The sequence below is a fragment of the Palaemon carinicauda genome, chromosome 15, assembly GCF_036898095.1.
Source record: "Palaemon carinicauda isolate YSFRI2023 chromosome 15, ASM3689809v2, whole genome shotgun sequence".
Taxonomy (NCBI): domain Eukaryota; kingdom Metazoa; phylum Arthropoda; class Malacostraca; order Decapoda; family Palaemonidae; genus Palaemon; species Palaemon carinicauda.
The window spans coordinates 120,633,642-120,655,411 of record NC_090739.1 but is presented as its reverse complement, the minus strand read 5'-3'; positions in this window follow the sequence as shown (position 1 = coordinate 120,655,411).

Below are 21,770 nucleotides of genomic sequence, written 5' to 3'. Positions count from 1 at the left end.
CAGAGGATCCTCCTCACCGTGCACCGACCGTTACAGCTGCATCCCTGGACCTTTCCGCAGATCGTTTGCGATCTCCTTCACCTACCAGACCTGCTGACCTACCGTCACCGTTCCTGGCTGCTGACGCGCTGTGGGCGTCCACGCACCCCATTATCCAATAGGCATCGGTCCCTTCGGGACAAAAGGGGCTTTCTCACATTGTGAGTAAGTCCCTTAAGCGCCAGGTATACCCTGCACGCCAACGTTCTCCTGCGCGCCCGTGCGCAATTGCGCGCAAGCGCTCTCCTGCTGTTCCTGAGTCTTCACTCCAGCGATCACCTGTTCCAGGGACAACGCGCCAGCAATCTCCTGTTCCTGAAACTACGCGCCAGCGCTCTCCTGCTCACTATCGCTCACTAGCGCTTACCTGCGCGCCAGCGATCTCCTGTACGCCAGCAATCTTCTCCTCGCCAGCGCACTACTGCGTGCCCTCATCCTGATGCGCGCCACGCACGCCCACGATCTCCTGCTCGCCAGCACTCTTCACCTTCGCGCCAACGTTCACATGCGCGCCAACGTTTGCCTGCGCGCCCACGATCTCCGGATCTGGGTGCAGAAGGGAAGAATCCTTCTACTCCTTCTCGTCAGCGATCTCCTACGCGTCATCGCGCGCAGTCACCATCGCGCGCTCTTGCTCTAGTTCTTGTTGTGCGCCCTCCTGCATGCCCACGCGCAAGGGGTACTTCCCCTGCGCGTGCGCGCCCTACGCTTTCGCCCTCACAAGCTCAATGAGATCCTGCGCGCCCACGCGCACGCGAGCACTCGCCTCCACGCACAGGCGCTTGCGCTACCTTCTGCAGACCCTCTGCTTTCGCCGTATCGTGCACCTGCGCGGCCGCACACTCCATCACCTGCGCGCCATCGCTCGCCGATGCGCCCACTCGTCATCAATCGCCTGGGCGCCCACGCGCCCCCTCGCCTGTGCGCAGTCGCTCGCCTGCGCGCCCTGCGCATCATCTCTCACCTGCGCGCCATCACTTGCCATCGCTCGCCTGCGCGCCATCGCTCGCCTGCATGCCATCGCTCTCCTGCGCGCCAGCGCTCGCCCGCGCGCCCTCGCCATCATCTCTGCTCGCCCGCGTGCGAATCAGGCAAAATCCCATCGCACAAGCGCCAGCGCGAACCCTAGCTCCATTCCCATCGGGATTCACAGCGCGAGCCCACGCGCGAAGCTACAGGAACGAGAGCATCCAGGTCATCATCTTCATGTTCCCCTCGCTGCAAGCGCAGATCAGCGCGCCCGCTGGAGGAGGGGAGAACTCCGGATAGGTCTAGGAACCAACCTTCATCTTTTTCTTTTCAGACAGACCCAGTTGTGGTTTCTACTCTGAAGGATTACCCGATCCCCTTCCCTCCAGAGGGAGTCTCTGACAGCACAGCTGTCAGTAAGCAGCCATGGTTCGGGTCCCTTGTCAGAGCTGTCATGCAGGCCTTCAAACCTGCCTTCTCTGAAATGGGCCTCAAATCAATGGCAGCTCCGACCCCACTGAAGAGAAAGAGAGGAGTAGAAGTCGTGGTGATTTCTCCTAGGGCCAAGCTGGCTCCTCGGAAGTCCTTGAGGAAGGCTCCCCCCCCCCCCCGACTCTCTCTCCCTCTCCTGTGGACGAGGATTTTCCATACTCAGGGGAGTCTACCAAGGTGAGGCGTTCTCCCATCACACCAATGGGAGAAACCCCACCCCGAGCACGGGAGTCGTCCCGGGTTGGGGCGGAGAAGAGCCCGCAGACATCGCTGCTGGAGTCCTGTATTCCTCCCAGGAGGGAACCTAAGGACTCTAAGACCGTCCCCAAGTCATCCTCAAGGATTCGACCAGAGCCAACAAGACCCGCAGAGAATGTCCACGTGTCCCCCCAAGAAGAGCCTTTGGGGACAGGAGACCTGCTGCCAGTTCTCCAGAAGGGGAGCCTCAGGAGTCAGAGCATGCCTTCTGGCAGGTTCTGACCCTGATGAGGCATCTCAACGGGTTCCCAGATCCTGAGATTCCTGCTCGAGAGGGCAAGGGCACGGTCCTGGACCGAGTCTTTGGCACTCATAAGCCCGCTAAGGCCATTTTGGCTTTGCCCTGGTCCCAAGGGGTGAAGAGTGCCAGGGATAAGGTTGAGGGCCAGCTCACCGAGCTCGCCTCCTCCAGCCGTTCCAGTGCTGGCAACAAGCTCCTCCCTCCTCCTCATATCCACCAGAGGAGGTACTTCGAGATCATGGAGGAGTCTTGCTTAGCTCTTCCCTTACACCACTCTTTTGGGCACGCACACCATTGAGTTTCTGGCCCACCAAGTCTCGAACTTGTGGCCCAATTCCATTCTGAAACGACGTGATGCGGTGGCCGAGATGTTCCACACGAAGGTCCCAAGCGCCAAGGTCAGTAGGCTCAGACATTCTTCCATTTTGGGGAAGAATCTGTTTGAGCCTAAAGACGTGGAACAGGCAGCTGAGAGGTGAAGAAAGTCCAACCAGGACTCTCTCCTACATAGGGCTCTTACATCAAAGCCCTATAAACCTCCAGCACCTCAACAACCTCGCCCGTCCAAGACGACGAAACTGGCAGTGGCAGCAAAGGCAACGGTGTCGAAGCCCTTTCTTGTCAAAGACAGGAAAAGCAGAAAGTCCTCCAAGGGAGGGAGAAATCCTAGAGCGAGTGGCCGAGGCCGCAAACGCTAGGATTGGCAATCCCCCTGCATGTCCACCAGTGGGGGAATGCCTACAAAGTTGCGCTATCAGGTGGCAGCAACTCGGGGCTGATTCCTGGACGACTTCCGTAATCAGTCAGGGATATCGCGTCCCGTTCACAACATCTCTACCTCCCCTAACAGCGGATAGAGTGTTGTTGAGCTCCTTTGCCATGGGATAGGTAAGGGGGCAAGCCCTACGGGCAGAAGTTGAGACCATGGTAAAGAAGGGCGTTCTCCAGGAGGTCGTCGACTGTTCCCTAGTCTTCTTCAGTCGACTCTTTCTTGTAAGGAAGGCGTCTGGAGGCTGGAGACCAGTCATCGACCTCTCAGCTCTGAACAGGTTTTTCAAACAAACCCCGTTCAGCATGGAGACGGCAGACACGGTCAGACTTGCAGTGAGACCACAAGACTTCATGTGTACACTGGACCTGAAGGACGCGTACTTCCGGATCCCAGTCCATCCGTCTTCAAGGATGTACTTAAGATTCAGCCTAGACAACAAGATCTACCAGTTCAAGGTGCCGTGTTTCGGTCTCTCCACAGCACCTCAGGTATTTACGAGAGTGTTCACCCTGATTTCTTCGTGGGCAAACAGTGGGCACACAGGATCGGCATCCGTCTCCTCCGTTATCTGGACGACTGGCTGATCCTGGCAGACTCGGAGTCAACCCTTCTTCGACACCGAGACAAACATCTGGGACATTGCCAAGATCTAGGGATCATGGTAAATCTCGAGAAGTCTTCTCTGCTTCCAACTCAGCGACTGGTATATCTAGGCATAATCTTGGACACCAATTTCCACAAAGCCTTCCCATCAGACAACAGGATAGCAAGGCTGAGGAGGGTCGCAGACCCGTTCCTCAGACGAGAAGAACTCCCAGCCCAATCGTGGTTATGTCTTCTCGGTCACCTTTCTTCCCTGGCCCGTCTAGTTCCAAACGGTCGCCTCAGGATGAGATCCCTGCAATGGCGACTCAAGTCTTGGTGGAATCAGGGACACGATTACCCGGATATCATGGTCCCTATGGGCCCTTCGGAACGGACGTACCTTCAGTGGTGGGTGACAGACGAGAACCTACGAAAGGGAGTGGATCTTCTCGTCCTTCTCCCGCATTTGATGCTGTTCTCGGACGCCTCAAAGAAAGGTTGGGGGGACCACGTTCTGAACCACAGGACCTCAGGCCTGTGGTCAGAATCAGAAAAGTACCTCCACATAAATCTGCTAGAAATGAAGGCTGTATTCCTGGCAGTTCTACAGTTCCAACAGTACCTGGCGGGTCACTCCGTGGTGGTGATGAGCGACACCACCACGGTAGTGGCTTACATCAATAAGCAGGGAGGTACCTTTTCAAAAGCAGCTATCCCATCTTGCAGTAGAGATACTAAGATGGACCGAAGTCCACTCGATTCTACTATCAGCTCGTTTCATTCCAGGCAAGAGGAATGTGCTCACCGACAGTCTGAGCAGAGCATCCCAGATAGTGAGTACCGAGTGGTCTTTGGATCGTCTAGTAGCCAACAAAGTCCTGACTTTGTGGGGTTCCCTGACGGTGAATCTGTTCGCGACAGCTTTGAATTTCAAACTTCCGGTGTACTGCTCCCCAGTCCCGGACCCCAAGGCACTCTGGCAAGATGCCTTCCAACAACAGTGGGACAACATCGACGTATACGCCTTTCCCCCGTTCTGTCTGATGAGGAGGGTATTTAACAAGACCGGAATATCGGTCAACCTTTCAATGACCTTGATAGCTCTGCTATGGCATCACGCAGAGTGGTTTCCGGACCTTCTGCAGCTCCTGACGGAACTCCAGAGAGAACTCCCTCCACGACACGAGCTACTCAAACAACCACACGCCAACATCTTTCACAAAGCCGTAGCTTCGCTACGAATTCACACCTGGAGACTATCCAGCACCTCCTTACAGAGAGAGGCTTTTCGCAACAAGTTGCGGAAAGGATGTCCGGACAACTGCGAAAGTCATCCGCAGGAGTCTACCAGGCAAAGTGGAGAGTTTTCTGTGGTTGGTGTTGTGGAAGGGGTATCTCTCCACTCGATGCCCCTATTCCAGCAATAGCGGAGTTTCTCGTGTATTTGCGGGAAGAAATGCGCCTTTCAGTCTCAGCAGTGAAAGGCTATCGCTCAGCCTTAAGTCTTGCCTTCAGGCTCAAAGGAATGGACATTTTCTCCTCGCTGGAACTTACCCTACTCATACGAAGTTATGAACTTACCTGCCCTCAGTCGGAAGTGAGACCACCTCCATGGAACGTGGTTCGAGTTCTCAGGTCTCTTAAGAGACCTCCCTTCGAACCATTACGCCACGCTTCTGATCGCCACCTGACTTGGAAGACGGTGTTCCTACTTGCTTTGGCCTCGGCCAAGCGAGTCGGCGAACTTCCTGGTCTCTCGTATGACGTCGCCCATTCAAGGGGATGGGGGGAGGTAACGTTCAGATTCATCCCTGAGTTTGTTGCTAAGACTCAGAATCCAGGAGTGCCGGACCCTCGGTTCGACTCTTTCCGGATTTCAAGTCTTCGTTCTGTAACAGATGACCCAGACCATCTACTGTGCCCAATGAGGAGCCTGAGGCTCTATCTTAAGAGAACAGCTGCAGTTCGTCCTCAGGTGCAGGCACTATTTGTAAGCACCGGAAGGACAAAGAGGAGGGTCACTAAGAATACTATCTCAGAGTGGATTCACAGGGTTATTCATCATTCCCTGAATCCTGACCCTCCTCCGTCACGTCGCACTAGAGCACACGATGTCAGGGGCATTGCTACGTCCCTGGCCTTCAAGAAGAACTACTCAGTGACGCAGGTTTTACAAGCAGGGGTTTGGAAGAGTCAGACGACTTTCACAGCCCACTACCTGCAAGAAGTGACCCAAAGGAGGCTCGATACATTCTCTATCGGCCCTGTGGTGGCTGCACAATAGCTGGTTTAAACCTCAGGCTCCTTAATGGACAAGTAGCAGAGGGTTGAGGGCATTGTTACCCGGTTTTAGTCTGCATGAATGAAAAGGTATGCCTGGCCCTTATTCTTTTCTTCATTCTCCCCTTTCTTGGGGAAAGCAGCATCCTGGGTTCTTTGCACAGCTGACCTCAAACCACTGCAGGTAAACCATGTTCCCTTCTGTTCCTAGTATTAAGCTAATACTGTCACGTCCCCATACCCTTACGAGGTGGTATTGGGAACGTCCTATACTAAAGTTCCATCTAAAAGACTTCAGGTCAACCTCCTAGGACGAGTCACACTTCATTCCTTCACACACACAAGCTTACGTAGGCCGCGGTCCTTGCAGAGCAAGGCACTAGCGAGTTGCAGGGACTCCTTATCTTTGAGTGCTGACTACTGAGTCCCCGGGCAAAAAGCCAAAAGCCAGTAATGGCAGGGACTTACCACCCTACCTTAGGATTGAGTCACCCATATTAAATAGCGTGGTTTGTATTTCAGTTACAGAACAAATGACAAATTCGTAGATAATTTGTATTTTACCTAACTATACAAACCTTAGCTATTTAATCAAACTTGCCCGCCAGCCCTGTCCCCCGGGAAGTCCTACCTCTAAGCAAAGTGAGCTAATCACAGGTGTGTGAGGGGGGAGGGGTAGATACCCCTCCCTACCCCCTCGCTAACTAACGAAGGGGTAGTAAACCCTCGTTAAAATTCTAATGGCTCGTCATTTCAGCTACGCCGAAAGTAATACCCATATTAAATAGCTAAGGTTTGTATAGTTAGGAAAAATACAAATTATCTACGAATTTGTCATTTTAATGTTCAGTTTCGTTTTTTCAATAATTAGCAAACTAAAGTGTGCTTATTTTTCCAGCACAAGAGGTCCGAGCGCCTACATAATTTCCTGCTTCAAGTCGCCAAACTGTACCCCCACCCATCTACGTCTACGTCTACGAGAGGGTCAGTGACCGTTCTTCCTTTGTCACAAAAGACCCCCAGCCTTCGACCTCCCAAACTTAAGGTAAGGATTTATTTGTGAATTGAGATTTCATTTTAATTTGTGACCTGTGAAGGGGGTCTGGGGGCTTACCCCCGGCTAGGGATTGTGTCCTGGGAAGGGGGTCCGGGGGCTTTCCCCCGGTTAGGGGCTGTGACCTGGGAAGGGAGTCCAGGGGCTTGCCCCCCGCCTAGGGGTAGTGACCAAGGAAGGTTTGTGACCTGGGAAGGGGGTCCGGGGGCTTGCCCCCAGGCTAGGGGTTGTGACCTGGGAAGGTTGGTGATCTGAGAAGGGGGTCCGGGGTCTTGCCCCCGGCTAGGGGCTGTGACCTGGGAACTACTAGGTTAGGTTAGGTGAGTTTGTCAGGTTCTGTACCCTTTTACAAATGTCAAATGTGTTAAATAATTATGTTTGGCCTATTTTCAGCCACTTACATGATCCATGTATTTTTCCAACTGGTTATCTTGTTCTTATTTTGCATTTCTGACCATTATTATTGCTGTAAATCACTCGTTTATGACATTTCCCCACCCTAAAAACCCTGGTTTCCCACTGGGGTCCCCCATAATTGTCTTTATATAAGGGGGTCCAAAAACTCATGAACGGGTGGTTTGCCCCAATAATCAAGGTCAGAAATGCATAGAACCTAAGATAGCGAGTAGGAAAATTATATGGTTCAGGTATTTGGCTAGAAATTAAAGTATCATATATTTACCGAAAAGCCTCAGACTAACTTGAATAGGAAGCTTCACCTCAATTAACTTTGGGTAGGAACACCTCCAACTTACCTAATGTATTGCTTAATTCAGTTTTATAACCTACGAAAATGTAAGTAAACTAGTATTATGTAGTGGATATTAGTAACAAATAAGTTTAAGAAGACTCACCAATCATAATTATGCTGCATTTACAGGACAAAATGAGTTAAGAATTCGATTTAGTGTAACTGTTGGTGGTATTTAGTGAAGTAGATAGAAAATGTATTGATATTGCTAAGTTGAAAAGTTTGTTGTTCCGTAACCGAAATACAAACCACGCTATTTACAAAGGGTTATTACTTTTAGCGTAGCTGAAATGGCGAGCCATTAGAATTTAACGAGGGTGTATTACCCCCGCGCTAGTTAGCGGGGGGGGTAGGGGAGTGGTAGCTAGCTACCCCTCCTCCCCCTCACACACAGGTGAATACTCACTTTCACTTTTGGCTCGGACTGTGACAGACGTCTCTGTCTTGGTCCTCGCTTGGCAGCCATTGTCTGTTTTGTCTTTACTTAATCGCTTACTTTTCTTTTACTCAATATATATGTAAACATGTTTTCATGTTTGTATATATATTTGAGTATAGAAATAAGTAAGTTTCCTTTTCAGACGTGTGTGTGTAGTGTACGATATCTACGTGGAGGCCTCGGCAGTTAGGCCACCACGGCCTAATTTTATGGGTTGCGATCGAGTTTGACTTCGGTCTTTCTCTCTCTCTCTCTCTTGAGGTCGTTCACCCTTTTACTATGTTTTACTACGCCCTTGTAGCTTCCTTCCCGTGTGGGTGGGGTTGCTACGCCGTACATTTTGTCTCAATTAGTTTATGAATCTAATTGTAGTTGTTAATTTTTCAGCTTGTAGAACGATTCCTTTCAGGTTTTCGTTTTTTCTTTAGTGTTCATTCATTTTTAAATTACATAATTACATAGTTACATAATTATAATTGTTATAATTCTGTTTTGGTTACAGCTCTCCTTCCGCGAGTGTAAGTGGTTGTGAGGGCACGTGCCTGTTGTGTAATTCTTGTTCCTTTTCCTCGGGATTCCTCTTCGGAGCCTTCCCGGGGGAATGAATGTGTACTAATATTATTTGTTTTATTTTTTTACAGTTACCGATCTAGTTCGTTTCTGTAATATAGCAACGGTGTGAGCTGTCTGGTTGAGTCCTGGGGATTCGGCTGTTGCTGCCTCCCCCCTTGTATTGTCGTCAGGGGCGTGTCTCCTTCTACTGGTAGTACTCCCGTGTCGACGGACAGCTCTCCAGTTCATTTTAGAACAGTCAGGAGGCTTGCCTCCTTGGGCGGATAACTTTCCTTCCGAGGGAAGTTTTTTCCTGTCCAGGCTTGAGCTTTTCCTCTTTTGGGGGGTTCTTCTCTTGCCTTTTTTTTCGTGCGACTATGCTCTTGGTGCTGAGCGGTCGCACCTGCAGTTTCGCTCAAGGGGCTGGGCAACTGCAGGAGCTCCTCTTCGGAGGATTGCCCCTTTTAGGTCACTGGCTGACCAGTCTCTTCCACGAAGTGTTTCTCTTTCGTTCGCGAGAGAGTACACTCATAGAGACTCCTCTTCGGAGGTTTCTTCTGTTGCTGTTGCTGTTGGCCTCCCTCGCCGTAAGGCCCTCCGTCCGCCTCGTCGTAAGGGCCTCTCATCTCCCTATAAGGGTGCTTGAGGCGCCTTTTTGAATCTCCGTTTGCAGCCTACAACTTCTTTTTCTCGATCTTCCGTCTTGGTGCAGATGGACAGCAGTCTAATCTCGTCTTCCGACGGGCAACGGTCTTCCCGACGGACAACGGTCTTCCCGACGGACAGCGGTCTTCCGACGGACATCAGTCTCCCGGCGGACAACGATCCCTTCGGGGCAAAGGGTTGCCCCCACGGGGGTTTTTCCCTTGCGTGTCAGGGTTTCCCTGCGCGCCCTTCTGTTCGTCAGCGCTCTCCTGTTCGTCAGCGCTTTCAAGATCTTCCCTGCGGTTCCTGTTACGTGCCCTGTGCGCCCACGTTCGCCCTCGCGATCTAGAACTTCGGTTCAGGTCGGGGTCAAGGACTCTTCTTCTTTGCACAGGCTTCCACGCGTAGCCTTCTGCTCGTCAGCGATCATCAGCTCGTCAGCGATCATCAGCTCGCCAGCGATCGTCAGCTCGTCAGCGATCATCAGCTCGCCAGCGATCTCCGGATCGCCCACGTGTGTTACAGCTGGCACGCCAACGTTCTCCAACACTTCTGAAGGAACATGGTTCGCCAGCTACTAGCTCAACTGCGGATGCTGATCGCCATCGCGCGACCCTCAACTGCAGATGCTGATCGCCATCGCGCGACCCTCAACTGCGGATGCTGATCGCCATCGCGCGACCCTCAACTGCGGATGCTGATCGCCATCGCGCGACCCTCAACTGCGGATGCTGATCGCCATCGCGCGACCCTCAACTGCGGATGCTGATCGCCATCGCGCGACCCTCAACTGCGGATGCTGATCGCCATCGCGCGACCCTCAACTGCGGATGCTGATCGCCATCGCGCGACCCTCAACTGCGGATGCTGATCGCCATCGCGCGACCCTCAACTGCGGATGCTGATCGCCATCGCGCGACCCTCAACTGCGGATGCTGATCGCCATCGCGCGACCCTCAACTGCGGATGCTGATCGCCATCGCGCGACCCTCAACTGCGGATGCTGATCGCCATCGCGCGACCCTCAACTGCGGATGCTGATCACCATCGCACCCTTTCACGCGATCATTCACCTGCGCATGCTGCTCGCCATCGCACAACCCTGAACGATTGCCCGCTTACGCATGCTGCTCCTCATCGCACAACCCTGAACGATCGCCCTCTTGCGGATGCTGATCACCATCGCACCCTTTCACGCGATCATTCACCTGCGCATGCTGCTCGCCATCGCACAACCCTGAACGATTGCCCGCTTACGCATGCTGCTCCTCATCGCACAACCCTGAACGATCGCCCTCTTGCGGATGCTGATCACCATCGCACCCTTTCACGCGATCATTCACCTGCGCATGCTGCTCGCCATCGCACAACCCTGCACGATTGCCCGCTTACGCATGCTGCTCCTCATCGCACAACCCTGAACGCTCGCCCTCTTGCGGATGCTGATCACCATCGCACCCTATCACGCGATCATTCACCTACACATGCTGCTCGCCATCGCTTACCGCCAGCGATCTTCTTCACCTACGCGGCAGCACGATCCCTCGCCGTCACGCCCATTCGCCCGCGCGATCGCTCGCCTGCGCGCCCGCGCGATCGCTCGCCTGCGCGACCGCTCGCCTGCGCGCCCGCGCGACCACTCGCCTGTGCGCCCGCGCGACCATTCGCCTTTGCGCGACCGTTCGCCCTCGCGCGACCATAGTTCGCGGCGAATTCCACAGCCGGTGGTAGCAGCAGGGACGCGTGCTCCTAGGCGGCACTCGGGATCACCTCCATCCAAGCACAGGTTGGTAGTGCAGGACGAAGACAGGTCAGTACAGCATTCTTCCCACCTTCTTTCAGGCAGGAACCGTCGTGTCCTCTCCAAAGGATCGCCCGATCCCTTTCACCTTAGCGAGGATTTCGGACTCTGTGTCCTTGGAGCAGCAGACATGGTTTGATCCGCTGGCACGGGCGTTAATGAGGTTTATGAAACCAGCACTCACCGGCCAGGGTAACAAACCAGCGGCTGTCTCTCCTACGCTGAAGAGAAAGAGAGGAGTGGACTTCGTGGTGACTTCCCCCAGGGCGAAGTTGGTTCCCAAGAGGTCGGTCTCGAGGGTCCCCTCTCCTGCACGAGTACTCTCTCCTTCTCCCGCCCTGGAAGGATTTTTGGCGGGGGGGGCTTTCCGTTGAAGATTTCTCCATCGGACAAGGGGTGACTGCTTACCTCTTCCTCTGGGAGCTTACCAGGTTCTTTCCCTCCTCGGTTACGGCCCGAGGTTTGGTTCAAGGAAGCTACAGGAAGATCAAGGGTACTTTCCTCCTCTCGAGCTCAGGCACCTTGGCCTTTCGTCGTTAAGTATCTACTTGCGGACAAGCTCGATGTTGTACCATCTGGACGCACTGACTGAAAGCTTCCTTCGGGTGTCTCATCTGTGGAGGTCAACGACCTCAGACACCCTTCCATCCTTGAGAAGAGTTTTGTCTTTGCCCAAGGACAGAGACTTAAACATCTGCTGTGCGGAGTAAATCGACTTCCGGTTTCACTCCTCCAAGGCGCTTTCTTCCAGACTCTGCAGGGCTCCAGCTCCCTTTTCTTTCAACCACGTCGGCCTAAGTTATCGGCTACGACAACTGGGACAAGGTGTCCAATTGCAGTTTCCTCCTGTCAGGAACAGATGGCACGGGAGACTCCCCCGGGGGGGCATAGTCCTAAAAGGAGTTCACGAACTCTAGGATTGCAGGTTTTTTCGCTGGGAGGATGCTTAAGGTTACTCATCCGAATGACAGCTTCCCGATGCCCATTCCCGCACAATCTCTGTGAGTAGCCAAGGATATCGCGCCTGCCGTCTCTGTCAGCGAATTCAGTGTCTCTGAACCTCTATGCCATAGCATCAGCAGAGTTGCCCGGTTGGGCAGAATGATCCATACCTTAGGCGAAGGTCTTCCTTAGGATCATCGACGGCTTCACCCCCGGCCCCCTCAGTCGATCCTTTCTTGTAAGGAAGGATCTGAGAGGGGATGTCCATAGTCGACCTCTCAGCCCTGATCAAGTTTGTCGAACAAACCTCGGCCAGCGTAGACCAGCAGAATCGATCAGACTGGTAACGAGGCGACAGGACTCCTTTAACCCTGGATCGGAAGGACGGGTACTTTCAGTTTCCATTCCATCCATCTTCCAGGGTGCTCGTCGAATTCAGCCTAAACTGCAAGTATTCCTGCTTATGATGCAGTGTGGCTATCCCGCCGTGGCATAGCAGGTTTGGTTCCCCAGAGAACTCTCCCTGCCTTCCTCTTGGCCGCTCAGGTGCAGACTTCCGCCTCCTCTGCTGTTTGGAGGGCTGGTCAACTCCGGTAGGCTCGGGTTTCGACCTTCTTCAGCGCCGGGAAAAGCTTCCGAATGCTGACCATGAGTGTGGGCTCATGGTATTTTGCTTGGAGCCTTCTCTTCCTCTGCCTCAACATCTGGAGTATCTGGCCATGATATTGAGTCAACCGCCTTACCACGTTGGAAACCCCGCTTCTCGTCCGTCCAGCGAGGTTAAGCAACGTCGGTACTTGGATGGGTGACCACCTGGGGACGCCAGATTCTGTTACCCCATCCTCCGAGCCTTCCTTTCGGTTCACCGTGGCAAGACTGAGGAGAGTCGCAGTACCTGTTCTCAGTCAAGCAGAGTTTTCAGCCCTACCTTGGAACGTTTCCTAGTTCTTCTTTCCTCATTGACCCGTTTATAGTCCGAACGGTCGCCTCAGGATAAGTTCCATGTGGGGCGATCCAAGTTCCGGTGGCTTCAGGCAATGTTTAACCGGACTCCCTGGCCCTATGGGACCAGCGGAACTATTAAACCTGCAATGGGTGTTGACCTATGGAGCCTCTTGATGGTAGTGGATATTCTCGTCCTTTCCCCACATTCTTGATGCGGTTCTCGGACTCGTCAAAGGAAAGGGGGGGGGGCATGTTCCGGTCCAGGCCTATGGTCAAGACCTGAAGGATACCTCTCCATCATTCAGGCAGGCTTAAGGGCCTTAGTCTGGCCCCTCTTCAGATCCTACCGCTCCTGCCAAGTCGCCCCGTTGCGTGTCGACTTCATGCTAACCAGCAGGGGACGCATTTTCACACCTTCACATCTTGCAGTAGAGATATCGGGATGATTGAGATTCTCTCAATTCCACCATCGGCTCTCTCATTCCAGGCAGGGGAATGTTTCTCTCAGACTATCCGAGCAGAGCCTCATAGAGAGAGTGTACCTAGGGGTCTTTGACCTTGGGTAACCAGCAAGTGCTGGTCTGGGGGACCTGATCGCGACAGCTTGGAACCTCAAGCTTCCGCTAGTTTTCCCCCCAGTCTCAGACCCCGAGACTCTGGCAAGATGCATTCCGGTGATGGTGGGACAACTTCGACGCCTGCGTCTTCCCTCCTTTTTGTCTGCGGACAATGGGTCTCAACAAAACCAGGTTGTCTGTCAACCTTTCAATGGGAGAGCTCCACTGGGACTATGTGCAGAACGGTTTCTGGACCCTCTGCTTCCCCTGACGGAACTCCCGGGAGAGCTTCTCCCACGGCGCAGACTACTCAAGCAACCACACTGCGACATCTCTCCCGAACCGGGGCGTCGCTTCGGCTTCATGCCTGGAGACACTACGCTTCCTCCTCTAGAAGAGACAACCCGCTACAGTCGCGGTACGGAGGTCGCGTCATCTGCGATAGTCATCCACAGGGGTCTCCCAGGCAAAGTGAAGAGTCTAAGGTGGTTGGTGCCGTGGGAGATATACCTCTTCCCGTGAGACCTCTTCTCCAGCAATAACGGTCTTATTGCCTTTCGGCGGGAGGAAACTCCTTTCCGCTCTTGGCAATGAAGCCTGTCGCTCAGCCTTTCCCTGACCTTCAGGCTTAAAGGAATAACTTTTTCCTGCCCGCTGGATCTATCCTCGCTCATGCGAAGCTACGATCGTCCCTGCCCTAGTCGGAGGAAGACCTCCAACTTGGAGCATGGCTCGGACTTTTAGTCCTTTAAGAGATCTTCTCAAGACCCTTTTACGACAGGCCTCGGATTGTATTCCGCCCTGGGTCTTCTGCTCACTCTGGCCACGGCCAGTGTGTAAGCAATCTTCTTGGTCTCTTACTACTCCCCCCCTTTCTAAGGAAGAGGGGAAGGCAACATTCAGGCTCGCTCCTGAGTTGTTGGCTAGACTCAGAATCTGAGGGTCCCGACCCTTCGGTCCGATTCATTCAAGATTTTGAGTCTCCATTCTGTGTCTGATGTCCCAAGACCTTCTCTTTCTTGCCAGTACAGGAATCGAGAGGTTAGCGCTGGGAACAGCTGCAGTTTGGCCCCAGTTGCAGCCGATTTGGGAACACAAGGAGGACATGGGGGGAGAGTCACCAGTATACCTCTTCAGCCCGGACTCAAGGACATTCATCTCGACCTGTCTTCAGACCCTCCCCCGTCACGTCGCCCTACAGCACGATGTTGGATACATCGCAACGTCCCTCGCCTTCGAGTAATACTACTCTGTGACGCAGGTGCTACAAGCTGGAGTCTGGAAGCGTCTGATGACCTTCGCAGCCCGCTTCCTGCAGGGCGTGACCCACAGGAGTCTCGATACGTTTTCTATCGCTCTGTGGTGGCTACACAACAGCTGGTCTAACCTCAGGCTCCTTTTTGGACAGGTAGCAGAAGGTTGAGGGCATTGTTATCAGGTTTTAGTCTGCATGAACGAAAGAAGTATGTCTGGCCCTTACTTCTTTCTTCATCATCCCCTCTACAGGGAAGCAGCATCCTGGTCTCTGCATAGCTGACCTCGAACCTCTGCAGGTAAACCATGCTTCCTTGTGTTCCGAGTATTGAGTCAATACTGTCGCGTCCCCCATACCCTGACGAGGTGGTATTGGGAACGTCTTAACCCAGAGTTCCTTCTGGAACTCCAGGTCAACTGCCTAAGACGGGTCACACTTCTTCCTTCACACACAAGCTTACGTAGGCCACATGGTTCCTTGCGGTGCAAGGAACTTGTGAGGTGCAGGGACTCCTTTTCTCGAGTGCGACTCACTCGGATTCTGAGTCCCCGGGTAAAGCCAAAGCCAGTATGGCTGGGGACTTTCCACCCTTCCTAAGGGATAAGTCACCCTTTGTAAATAGCGTGGTTTGTATTTCGGTTACGGAACAAATGACAAATTCGAAGATAATTTGTATTTTTCCTAACCATACAAACCTTAGCTATTTACACATATTTGCCCGCCAGCCCTGTCCCCCAAGACAAGTCCTACCTCTAAGTGAAAGTGAGTATTCACCTGTGTGTGAGGGGGAGGAGGGGTAGCTAGCTACCACTCCCCTACCCCCCCCCCCCCCCCGCTAACTAGCGCGGGGGTAATACACCCTCGTTAAATTCTAATGGCTCGCCATTTCAGCTACGCTAAAAGTAATAACCCTTTGTAAATAGCTAAGGTTTGTATGGTTAGGAAAAATACAAATTATATTCGAATTTGTCATCTTAAATATATGTGGTATGCAGTTAGAAAGGTAATGGTAAGGTACTATAATATCATAGTAAATAAGAATTTACCATAAGATATGGGTGATCACATGTTTTTTTGTTTCTTTATTTTTTTTATCAATCAATAAAAATATGAAAAGCAATACAATTTCCAAAGTTTAATATTTGTTTGTTCCTACGCAAATACAAACATTTTTTTCTTTAATATCGATATATTTTTTCAACGTAGCTTGAATTTAGCCATAAACCTTTGTGCCAGGTGTCAATTATCCACCACTAATTAGCATGGGTGTAAACCGATCACCCCACTCACACACTGGCCCAGTGAAATCCATCGCTTTTGTTTTCAGCTCAGTAGAGTGAAGACGTGCTGTCTCACTCCTTCGTTAAAGGTTAAAGGTATCTTGTTTCAGTTCCAGTTTCATCACATTAGATGCTCACCAGAACATCAGCTGGGCAACACCAACACTCCTCTGTAGTGCCCAACCATAGCAGGGGCATCCCCAGTAAACAGCTTAAACTAACGGTTCCAGGCTGGGATCGATCTGCTGCCATGCAAATGCTACGCGAACATGTTACCACTGCACTAGGCATTGATAAACCTATTGAAATTTTCTTTGTTCCTACATAAATACAAACCATTGTTCTTTACACAGTGGAGTAGAAATAACAACAAAGGCTGGAAAACGTCCATTAAACTTTTAACGAGGTGTAAACAACCAACAGGGCAGCTACCCTGTCAGGTACGGGGTGGCTACCGTTGGCCCTCCAGCTTACTCGAACCACAATTGAATTTCAACCGTCACAGCGAGAACTTGTTTTTCTTGTCTGTGAATAATTTGCAGTTTTTGCTTTTTTGTGTTAACTCTACAATTTCTTTTTCTTCCAAGTGTATATATGCTGATTGTTTGTGTTTATGCAGACATGTCCTTCAATCCTGCCTAAGACCTATGGGAATGAGCAATGAGGAAGTAGATCCACACAAGTTATGCCTGTTGTGACAAGGACACATATGCTCTGATACCTCACCTTGTGAGAAGTGTAGGAAGTGGCTGTCCTCCCAGTGGGTTTTGTTTGACAGGAGGAAGAAGACAAAAAGAGATTCTTCAGCTTTGGGGTCTTCCTCAAAGTATAAGATAAGATCAGTAGTCATATAGTTTGTGGTCAAGCTCAGGAGCAGAGAGGTTCCATTACTTCCTCTTACAAAATGGCGTTGCCCCCTCCTTCGAGTGGCAACCTTAATTCTTCTCTTCCTCTTGATTTACAGAGGATGGTGCCCTTCAACTGTTGTGGCCTTCATTGGGCATTCTAGGCTCACCGTTGGAGAAGTTTAATCATTTTTTGTAGGAGAAACAGGCTGCTTTTGCTCCCACCGGCTCCTCCGTATGTCGTCACCCAACAGAGTCTGGGCACAAGCTTACCTCTTCGACAGGAGATTTGAGATTGCTTTCTAGTATACAATATCCTATGAAACCTTCTGCTTCCCCACCCGCAAGATGCTCACTGACCTCTCCTTCACCTGCTCACCTATCAACTCCTAGATCTTCGCTCACTAGACCTTCATGTCTTAGGACCCCGCCTGCCGGTGCTTCCCCACATGCTTTGCACAAGTTACACTCTCTCTTGTAGTTTCCTGCAGGCTTCAAAGTGGACAGAGTTGCACTATTCTGATGCTTCCTCACCTCGCCGTAGATCCTCGTCTTTGTCCCGAAGATGACATCACTGCTCTATGTTCCCCTTATGGTCTTCTTCTTGTAAGAGGATTGGTAGTCCTCCTCAGCCTTTTCAACCCAGGCATGGACAAGGTCACCCTAGAGGAATGGGCAAGGGAAGAAGAAATCGCCATTAGGATTTGCAATTCCCTCCCATCTTGACTAGTGGGGTGAAATTTTGAAGGGGAATTGAAGGATTTATGGTGCAAAGGACTGGAATATCCACTTCCTACAGTCTAGGTACCATCTATTCATCAACTTTCCCCCTCCTCTAATTCCTCCTCTAATAATATCATCGTCATTCAGAGAGGGCCCATATAAACGTTATAACCTACAACAGGACATCCAGAAGATGATCAAGAAGGATGCTCTCCAGAAAGTCGATGATGGGAGCCTCGGCTTCTTCAGTTGACTCTTTCTTATATGGCTTATTTGAATATGAAAAACACGTCTAAATGTGCAAAACTTTATCATATATATTTATATATATATATATATATATATATATATATATATATATATATATATATATATATATATATATATATATATATATATATATATATATATATGGTTCCGTGAGATGAGAAAGATTGTCTCAAAAGTTCCCTAAAGTGACAAAGACTGGGAAGCACTGCTCTAGAGCACACTCCTCTGGAAGTACCTTTGCTATCGATTTCATTTTGGCTTGGTATTAGCAGGGGATGTGCATATCTTTTTGTACTTTTTCATCTATTTTAGAGCAGTCATATGCCAGTGTGTTCCTATCTATTCGCGCATAAGCTCGCTCATCGGTTGACATGCAAGCTTCTGCTCTTGATGCCTGGTCACCCCCTTTAATCCCAGATATACATGGGATAAATAATAATGATGCGAGCAAACCAATTCTGTCCCCTCAAGCTCAGTCTAATGACTGTTGGTGAACGCTGGTAAAGTACTGCAGTGGGATTGACTGGGCTTTGGTATTATATCCCTTCCAGCATAGGCGACCGAGATCACCAAGATGCATCTGTTATGTTGATAATTACAGATTTTCACCAATGAAGTTTGTTTATGGTCAATTTTCAAAGAATACCAAACTATTGTGAGAGCATTCTTCTCTTTTCATTTAAGCAATCACCTTCGGATCCAGAGTCTCGCGAGAGTGCTGCCCGCACAGAAGTGATAGATTACTTTTTAAAGGGATCCAAAGAGGGAGAGTAAAGACTCTCAAAAGACGGCTAGGAGATTGGCAGACTCACCCAGGTCTTTTCGTAGGAGAGATCCTAACGATCCTGCTTTTCCGAGTCGACACTTGCTAGGCAGAGGAGTTCCTCAGAAAAGAACCAAGTTTCACATGTGAGGCCTTTTATACCCAATTGACTGCTATGCAGCAACCTAGGCATTGTCCCCCACAGCACATTGCCAATGCAAGTCTACTTGTCTGGAGTGTTTAAATGTTCTCCGGTCCTGTTTACCCCCTTTAAATCCCGATGCCCGAATATCTCATGGGAACGATATAGTATCTTTTTCTGGAACTTTTGTGAATTTTCTCGAGGTACTTGGTTTTCTCGTTTTCAAATCAAATCTACTTGTTTTATCAGAAGATCTACCATTTGTTTATATATATATATATATATATATATATATATATATATATATATATATATATATATATATATATATATATATATATATATATATATATATATATATATATATATATATATATATATATATATATATATATATATATATATATATATATATATATATATATATATATATATTTATGAATAGTACTTACCTGGCAGTTATATATATATATATAGCTGAGTCTCCGACTGCGGCAGAATTTAATTGAAAATCGCGGCAACCGCCTTGTGATGGTTGTGTGGTTAGATGGTTAACAACCCTTACAGGGTGGTACTTGGAATCATTCCCGTTTTCTGTTCCTCAGATTATCTCTGTCGGCCGGATCGACAACATCGTTAGTCCGCCATTTAGAGTTTTTTCAGATCGCTTTCCCTTCATCACCTTTTTGGACTTCGTTTTTGGTGAAGTACACTGTGTTGGGATTTGGCAATCGTGTTTGTTTTTTGTTTTTTGTCTTTTTTCCTTTCTTATCATGAGTGAAAAATTCATTTTCGTATTTTGCGAATGATATTTGCAAGGTGAGGTTGCCGAAAGTGTCGATTGACCCTCACACTATCCGTATGGGTTGCAGGGGGTTTGAATGTGCTCTAGATAATAGGTGCAATGAATGCGAGGTTTTAAGTGATGATAATTGGTTAGCTATGAAGCGCCATGTGCGCAAACTTAAGGTTGATAGAATTAGAAAGAGCTAAATCAAAGTCAAAGTCTGCTAGTGAGCCTAGCTTAGATTTATCTATTGACCCTTTGCTTGTAACCTCTTTGGAAGTTATTCCTTCCCCGAATGTAGTAACTCCTGCCCCTTCTACAGGATCTGTGCCTACGGATGACCCTGGGTATGCTAAATTAGCTGCTGAATTAGAGGCCATTAAAGCACAATTGGAGGCCTTTAAAGGTAAGGGTGTAAGTGAAATTAGTGCTTGTGAAAGTGCAGTGGAGGTGGCGACTGATCGAATCTGTCATACCCCTAGGTCTAGACCTCTACCAAGCTCCCAGGACCAAGGGAGAAGGTACGTCGAAAGCCGAAAGGGGGTGGGAGGTGCTTATCCTCGGTCAGTCCTCGCCTCAGACAGTCCTGTTGCGACATCCCAGGCTGCTCTTGACCGCCGTAGAAAAGGCGTGTCGGATACGTTTGTGTCTTCGCCTGATCGTTCTCCCAGACGTAATTGGTGTTACGAATCAAGACCAATGAAGAGAGGGTGGAACCGGGATGTGCAGTCTCGCTCTCCCTCTCCCGGTTCGAGTAGCCGAGATCCTGATCCTTCGGAAGACGATTACGATGTTGTTCCTGTTAAGAGGGTGAAACAGAGAGTCCTTAGCCCAGTTAATCATGCTAAACTCCTTACTTCTTCTGCCAGCGCTCCCAGTCAAGCCGTACGACAACTGCCGTCTTCAGCACCGCGAGAGCCAGCGGAGGTTGCTAAAGCTTTCATGGTTGTTATGCAGGAACAACTTTCATCGTTAGTTCAAGCTTTCAGCCACCCTTCTCAGTCCGTCAGACGTAAGGACGTCTCTTTGCCTGTTAAGAGATCTTCTTCTAAGAGAGATCTTAGTATCTCTCCCAAGAAACCTCTGCGCTCTTCGTCGGCCGTACGACAACGCACACCCTCTTCATCGGCACGCTGCCAGGAATTTCCTTCCCCCCTCTCCCGGCGCCAGGACGATACTGCCTGTCGTTCTCAGCGCCGTGACGATTCCGTTTCTCTTTCGAAACGACAGGACATTACTGCCTCGTTTCTTAGGAAACAGGATGAATGCAGTCTGCATTATCAAGGCGAAGGCCGCCTGCATCTTCAGGATGATTCCGTTTCTCGTCATCGTGACGATACTGCTTCTCGTCATCATGACGATACCGCTTCTCGTCATCATGACGGTACCGCTTCTCGCCGACTGGATGTTAGCGGCGCTCGGCGCCAGGATTCAAACAGCTCTCGGTGCCAGACTGCTGGCAGCCCAACTCTTCAGGATGTTATCCTTGAGCAGGACCTCGAAGATATTTCGGAAGAGGAAGAAAAACCTGCCGACTCTTCTAGTGATTATAAGGTTCTTTCTCGCTCTCTTTTGGAGCTTTATGGGGAGGAATTTCATCCTTCGGCCCCTCGTTCTCCTCAGTCTCAATTTTCCAGGAAGAAAGCTACTAAGTCTTCGGCCTTCATCAAAATGAAACTTTCAATTTCGGCCAGGAAAGCTCTCACTAAGGTGGATGATTGGATGAAGGCACGGAGACAAGCTGTCAAGACCACCTTTTCTTTTCCACCGTCTCGGCTCGCTTCCAAGGCCGGTATGTGGTATGAGACAGGGGAACCTTTGGGGTTAGGAGTGCCTGCCTCCTCCCAAGGTGACTTCTCGGCTCGTGGACTCGGCAAGAAGGCATGCTTTAAACTTTGCCAAGGTGATGTGGTCCATGTCAGATCTTGATCACCTCGTCAAGGGAATTTTCAGGGTTTTCGAGGTTTTCAGCTTCCTGGACTGGTCTCTTGGGACTCTGGCCAGGAAGTCTGAACTCCTGGAGGACACGAAGGACCTGACGAGTATCATGTCCTGCATGGACAAAGCTCTAAGGGATGGAGCGAATGAATTGGCTTCCCTTTTCTCAGCAGGGGTCTTAAAGAAGAGGGCCCTTTTGTGCTCCTTCACCTCTAGATCTGTGACTGTTGCCCAGAAGTCGGAGCTGCTTTACGCCCCTTTTTCACGTCATCTTTTTCCTGAAGCTCTGGTCAGAGATATCTCCTTTTCTCTGGCTCAGAAGGCTACTCAGGACCTTTTGTCTCGGTCCCCTAGCCTTAGTGGCTCAGTACACCGACGCGGGGAAACGAGAGGCTCTTCTGGAGCTAGTCGACCAGATGTTGGTCAAGGGAGCAATAGAGCTGGC